This window comes from Eptesicus fuscus, chromosome 8, assembly GCF_027574615.1.
Source record: "Eptesicus fuscus isolate TK198812 chromosome 8, DD_ASM_mEF_20220401, whole genome shotgun sequence".
NCBI classification, from domain to species: Eukaryota; Metazoa; Chordata; class Mammalia; order Chiroptera; family Vespertilionidae; genus Eptesicus; species Eptesicus fuscus.
The window spans coordinates 24,691,998-24,699,164 of record NC_072480.1 but is presented as its reverse complement, the minus strand read 5'-3'; the positions used below and the strand labels follow the sequence as shown (position 1 = coordinate 24,699,164).

Sequence of the window (7,167 nt, the reverse complement as noted above, 5' to 3'; positions counted from 1 at the left end):
GCTTGTAAGACATTTAAAATTATTTTACTAATGTGACAAATGTACATTGCTTTTCTTAAATATCTAAATTATTTTAATTTACTTAATTTTGCTCATGTGGTTTGCCCACACACAAATGCTTTCTGCTGCTTCTTCCAGTCTAGAAAATGTTTGAAGATCAATTTCGAATTTTCTTTGATATAAAATGTCTCCTTTTTGCCTCTAATCTTGTCATCAGACTTGTTCTCTGCCCTGCCCCAGCACAGTGCCAGACCTCCAAGCTCTTGACTCATGCAGGAAAGAATTCAAGAATGAATGTGAGTGAGAGTCTGAGTCCAAGTGAGAGTAAAAACAAGTTATATTCAGATAGAGATAAAGAAGCTAGAACATATTGCTGTGAAAGAAGCGAAAGTACATGTTCAGTAGATGAGGGTGAACTCGTGAGTGTGTTGCACAGTGGTCAGCCAGTTCCTGAAATTTTATGTGGGTTCTTTCTGAACTTTATGGTGCCAAGTTTTGTTTTGTTTTAAATATATTTTATTGATTTTTTTTTTACAGAGAGGAAGGGAGAGAGATAGTTAGAAACATCCATCAGCTGCCTCCTGCACACCCCTTACTGGGGATGTGCCTGCAACCAAGGTACATGCCCTTGACTGGAATTGAACCTGGGACCTTTCAGTCCCCAGGCAGATGCTCTATCCACTGAGCCAAACCGGTTTTGGCAAGGCGCCAAGTTTTGACTCCACCTTCTGCTTGGGAGGGTGTTTTGTTCCTAATATGGTTGGTTCCATAAGTGTCATGGTGTTGATCTCCCTCAGCTCCCCTTCTATTTGGGGTGTCAGTGTTTATTATGATGGTATAATGAACTTTGGAGTCAGTCTCTGGTCAATTTTTCCTCCATCTTGGATTAATCTGTTTTTAGCCAGTCCTTGTTGTTGACTTCTGGGACGGACCACCCAAAGCAGGAGTTGTTTGCCATAAACTGTTTTCCCTTTGATCATGTGTGGAGGTGGAGGCTCTGACAAGACGATATAGCAGCTTATCTGCTCCTACTTTCTCATTCCACTTGTCAGGAGTTTTCCCCAACTTCTTTCTATCTTGCTGCAATCCCTTCCAGAGTTTCCGCGTGATATGAAACCCCCACGTGAAATCCAACTTTTACAATACACTAGCCAAACTTTAAAAGAAGCCATCAACAAAACAACAAGAAAGCCCACTGCATGGGAAAACATATTTGCCAATGTTATCTCTGATAAGGGTTTAATCTCCAACATTTACAGGGAACTCACACAACTTAACAAAAGGAAGATAAACAACCCAATCAAAAAATGGGCAAAGGTCTTCCTGTCTGTGTCAGAGTAGCGGGTGGTCCGAGCTGAGCCACCCAGACGCCCGGCTGCTCGCTAAGGATGACCGAGTGGGAGATGGCTGCCCCCGCGGTGGCAGAGATGCCCCACATCAAGCTCTTCTGGAAGTGGAGCACCGAGGATGTGCAGATCAATCACATTTCCTTGCAGGATTACTTCGCGGTGAAGGAGAAATATGCCAAGTACCTGCCTCACAGCTCCTGGCGCTACATGGCCAAGCACTTCCACAAGGCACAGTGCACCATGGTGCAGCGCCTCACCAACTCCATGATGATGCATGGCCGCAACAAGGGCAAGAAGCTCATGAGCATGCGCATTGTCAAGCACACCTTCAAGATCATCCAACTACTCACTGGTGAGAACCCCCTGCAGGTCCTGGTGAATGCCATCATCAACAGTGGTCCCCGGGAGGGGAGGACTCGACCCGAATTGGGCACGCTGGGACTGTGAGGCTACAGGCTATGGACGTGTCTCCTCTGCGCCCTGTGAATCAGGCCATCTGGCTGCTGTGCATGGGTGCCCGCGAGGCTACCTTTCGGAATATCAAGACCATTGCCAAGTGCCTTGCAGATGAGCTCATCAATGCGGCCAAGGGCTCTTCCAACTCCTACCCCATCAAGAAGAAAGACGAGCTGGAGCGTGGCCAAGTCCAACTGCTGATCCCTGGCTGCGGCTCTAATAAACCTGTCTGCCTTCTGGGCAGCACCGCCTGCAAAAACAAACAAACAAACAAACAAACAAACAAACAAAAAATGGACAAAGGACCTAAATATACACTTTTCAAAAGAGGACATACAGAAGGCCGAGAGACATACGAAAACATGCTCAAAGTCACTAATCATCTAAGATGCAAATCAAAACGACGATGAGGTACCATCTCACACCTGTCAGAATGGCTATCATCAACAAATCAATAAAGGACAAGTGCTGGGGTGGCAGCTGTTCCTCAGGCGGTCATGGGCAGCGACTGTTCCATGGGCAGTCGTGGGCAGTGGCTGTTCCACGCATGGTCGCGGTGGCTGCTGCTGGCACGGCTTTTCATGCAGTCACTGCTGCGGCTGCCCCAAAGGAAAGAGAAGGAGGAATCACCAGAAAAGGAACTAAATGAATCGGAGGTATGCAGAAATATGTCAGAAAAAGAACTCAAGATAAGGGTCATACAGTTCATAAACCGGATGCATGAGAAAATCAACACCATATGCAAGAATCAAGAGGAAATAACGAGTGAAAATAGCTACAATAAAAAACACTATGGAAGCTTTCTACATATAATGAACAACATAAACTGATGAACAAAAATAGAACCAGAGTCATAGAAGCATCGAATAGTCTGTCCAACCTATGAGGGAAGGCAGGGGGTGAGAGGGTAAGAGATCAACCAAAGGACTTGTATGCATGCATATGAGCATAACCAATGGACACAGACAGTGTGGTGGTGTGGGCTTGTGCTGGGGGTTGGGGGTGGCAGGGTAAAGGTCAATGGGGGAAAAGGAGACTTACGTAATACTTTAAACAATAAATAATTCAAATTTTAAAAAAAGAAAAAAAAAATAAAGAACAAGTGCTGGCGGCAATGGAGAAAAAGGAACTCTAGTGCACTGCTGGTGGGAATGCAGACTGGTAATTCCATAAAGTCGCTGTGGAGAACAGTATGGAGTTTCCTCAAAAAATAAATAATGGAACTCACATTTGACCCAGTGATCCCACTTCTAGGAATATATCCCAAGAAACTAGAAACACCAATCAGAAAGGATACATGCACACCTGTGTTCATAGCAGCACAATTTACAATAGCTAAGATTTGGAAACAGCCTAAGTGCCCATCAGCAGATGAGTGGATTAAAAAACAGTGGTATATCTACACAATGGAATACTACGCCTCTGTAAAAAATAAGGAACTCTTACCATTTGCAACAGCATGGATGGAACTGGAGAGCATTATGCTAAGTGAAATAAGCTAGTCAGAGAAAGATAAATATCACATGATCTCACTCATTTGTGAAATAGAATGAACAACATAAACTGATGAACAAAAACAGATCCAGAGAAAGAGAAGCATCGATCTGATCGTCAAACCTAAGAGGGAAGGCAGAGCAGGGTGGGGGTAAGGGGAAGAGATCAACCAAAGGACTTGTATGCATGCATATAAGCCTAACCAATGGACACAGACACCAGGGGGGTGAGGGCATGAGCAGGGAGGAGAGGGGCAATGGGGAGATAAGGACACATGTAATACCTTAATCAATAAAGAAAAAAAAAAAGCAGGTTCACACTATGAGCTAATTCTAGGTAGGGTTTTCTTGAAAATGAATAGTCCATGCTACCGTTTTTTGTTTTTTTTTTCCAATCTGAGATATGTCCAACACTTTGGATAATGGAGTTAACATTTACCTTATTAAAATAAGACAAAAATAATCATAGCTTTAACATGCAAGTGTTTAGAGATCAAAATTCTTACAAAATGTCACTGTCAATAACACCAACTACCATTTCATGGTACTTAACAAATTGAAGAAAAGCCTAGAGAAGCAGAATTTATACAGTTTAAATGGAGCGGAAAGTGGTGGTGGGATATAAGGGGTCAATGGGGGGGGGAAGGAACATATGTAATACTTTCAACAATAAATAATTTTTTAAAAAGTTTATTGCTTCAGCAGTACAAAAAGTTTATAATTCCTTCCAAGCTGCTTGTTTTTCACAATTTAGTAAAGGATCAACAAGTACCTTAATATTTTCCTTTAAATAAATATATACTCTGCCCTGGCCTGTGTGGCTCAGTTGGTTGGAGTGTCCATACACTGAAAGGTCCTGGGTTTGATTCCCAGTCAGGGCACATGCCCAGGTTGAGGGTTTCAATGTGTGTGGGAGGCAAATGATCAATGTTTATCTTTCACAGCAATGTTTCTCTCTGTGTGTCTATCTCTGTCTCTCTCCTTCTCCCTGCCTCTCTGAAAACAATAAAATAAATAAATAAATAAATAAATAAATATACACTCTGAAATATTTATTTATGCAGATTGTTTTTATTTTAAAAGGAATTCCAAGTATAGCTTTTGATAATTGTTGGCATTTAAAAAATAATATTTTCAAATATTCTTTTCTGTTCTAGAAATTTATTCACTATATTTTGTATGAAAATCTTGATGTAGGCAGCTCAATAATAATAATTAAGGAAGGTAGCCAAGAAAATCAGACATTATTCAGCAGAGTAAATTAGTAAGCATGAGCCTGCTTGCTTCACTAGAAAGTTACAGCTTCACACACTCCCTAGCCATCCACCTGTGGGTTCCCTGAAAATCATTGGGGGAAGTGATAGAAAAACAAAGGGTAGGTAAACATATATGCAGTGGAAGCTAACATTATGACCATGGAGGCCTGTCAGTCCAGCCTGGGGAAAAGATCAGATTGCATAAGAGGTACAATCCTGTAAGATCTAGGAAATAGATTAGCTGTGTTGTGGAACCATCAGAATCCCACACAAGCTGGGGAAGTTAATTGGTCATTTTGAATAAGCATTTGGTCCTTCCCAAGCCCAAAATAATATATCCCACATAACAGAGAGTTCTCTATTCCCACCCATGTAACACACACTTGCCCCATTCATCTGCACATTCTCTCCAGAGCAGCCATGAGGGTTTAGCAGTTGCCTGCAGCCCAGGGGTTGCTCAGACCTGAATATGGACCCCAGCCAGGAAAACAAGCTAAGCACAGTTTACAAACCATTTGGTGATAAAGTCTAGACTGGTGCTATTTAAAACAATAGCACAGAATCTTTGCACCTCGTCCTTTGTTTTGGGCTTAACAAAGACAAGATTGGACTTTTCCCATGGTGACACAGATAAAGATGAGATATTGGGAATTAGTGGTAGCCTTCCATTTCCACCCCAATGAACTTTACCACTGAACCACATGCCCCCATGTGTGAGTCTCTCAAAATGCTTTTCATGGAACTATGTTAAGGAACACAATTTCCAACAGCAATAGTACCTAACATCTTTGATTATATACATAATTTTATACTGCTAAATGTGTCTATTTTAATAACATAATTCCCTAAAACTTGTGTGAGCAGTATGTACAATATTCATGTAAAATTATTTTTAAAAAGGCACTTTAAACTTTCCAAAAAGGTGGTAGACTAAGTGGAAGCTACACTGACACTCACCCAGGACCAAACTGGAATTACAAACTGAAATGTAGAAAAAAACATCCTGAGTAATCAACTGAAGACTAGCAGGAGAGAACCCTGATAATCAAGGACAGAAAGTGGAGACCACATAGAGAATGGTAAGAAGTGCAGAAGCAAGAGAGGGCTTTCCAGGCTCCTATAGATAGCAGCTGAAGTTCTGGAGGGATATCTCAACTGTGGGGGGTTTCCACTAATAACTCTGGGGTCTAAACCCTAAACTTGGCTCCCCAGGTCAAAGCACCAGAACTGATAAAGGTGCCCACATAACATCTGGTTATAAAAAACAGCGGGTTTGCTGTCTGCCAGGGAGAGTTGGCTGGAAATGCAGGCACCCTGATAAAGGGGCAACATACAACATTTTGCGTGCAGCCACTCATCTTGCCCTCTGGCAGAGGGAGAGCAGAGTGGACATGAGCTGTGTAAGGATATTCCAGGGATGGAATTAGAGCTCTGGTGGCAGCTGCTCGATTGCCTGTGCTGAGTCATTCCACCATACTACAGAAAACAACTTTCTCAGGCAGACCTTACCATCCAGGCAACTTTTGTCTAGGGGGAGAAGCAATTGCCCCTCCCTGTTGGAAAAATACTCATCCCATTCTGTGGAGTTTCTGAAGCCCATTAAGAGACTGAGAATAACAATTAGCCTGCAGGCAGAAGCAATTGCCCCACTCTGTTGGAACCTCTCTCCCCACCCTGTGGAGTCTACACCTGCAGGGATCAATAGCCTGAGGCTCATTAAGACTGAGGATAACAGACTGTAGGCAGAGGCATATCTCTGGAGGCTTTCAGTCTTTTCCTGACCTCTTTCTGGACCTGGGGCTAGGGAAAGCAGACATTGGGGAACATCTTTATCCCTTTCCAAGGGTACCCAGCTTCAGCAGAATGAGCCAAAAGCTGTGAATTTCTAATAGATCCAAAGTCTACACAGGGACAACCACAAACAGTGTATAACATTGTCCAGCATCAGAGACTGAGAGTCATAGCATATCATCCCAAACAGGCAGCCAAAATGGGGAGCCAAAAAAACAAGGCCCAGATGAAAGAAGAAGAGAATTCTCAAGAAGAAGAGCTAAATGAAATGGAGATAAGAAACTTATCAGACATGGAGTTCAGAATAATGAGAACAAGGATGCTTAACAGCATGAGAAAAGACATAGAAACTATGAAAAATTACCAGACAGAAAAGAAGAAAGACATAGAACTAATAACGAACACATTGCAAGGAGATTAGGAGATTAGGAGAAGCCAATGATCACATCCTTTCATTAGAAGATAGGGAAAAAATCACTCAAGCAGAGAACCAAAATAAAAAAACAAAAAACAGGAGGACAGTTTAAGGGAGCTGTGGTACAACATGAAACATAACAATATTCACCTCATAGGAGTACAAGAAAGTGAAGAAAGTGAGCAAGAGATAGCGAACCTCTTTGAAGAAATAATGACTGAAAACTTTCCTAACCTGGTTAAGGAAAAAGTCACACAACTTCAGGAGGCTCAGAGAGCCCAAGCAAGAAAGAACACAAACAGGCCCATGATCAGACACATCATAATTAAAATGCCAAAAATTAAAGACAAAGAGAGAATCTTAAAGGCAGCAAGGGAAAAGCAATGTGTTACTTACAAAGGAGCTCC

At 42.2% G+C, this 7,167-nt stretch overlaps 1 pseudogene; it reads left to right on the top strand.

Annotated features, from left to right (window-relative positions):
• The first annotated feature begins 1,388 nt into the window (after positions 1–1,388).
• LOC129150093 (40S ribosomal protein S5-like) lies at positions 1,389–6,953 on the top strand (annotated as a pseudogene).
• The last annotated feature ends 214 nt before the right edge of the window (positions 6,954–7,167 follow it).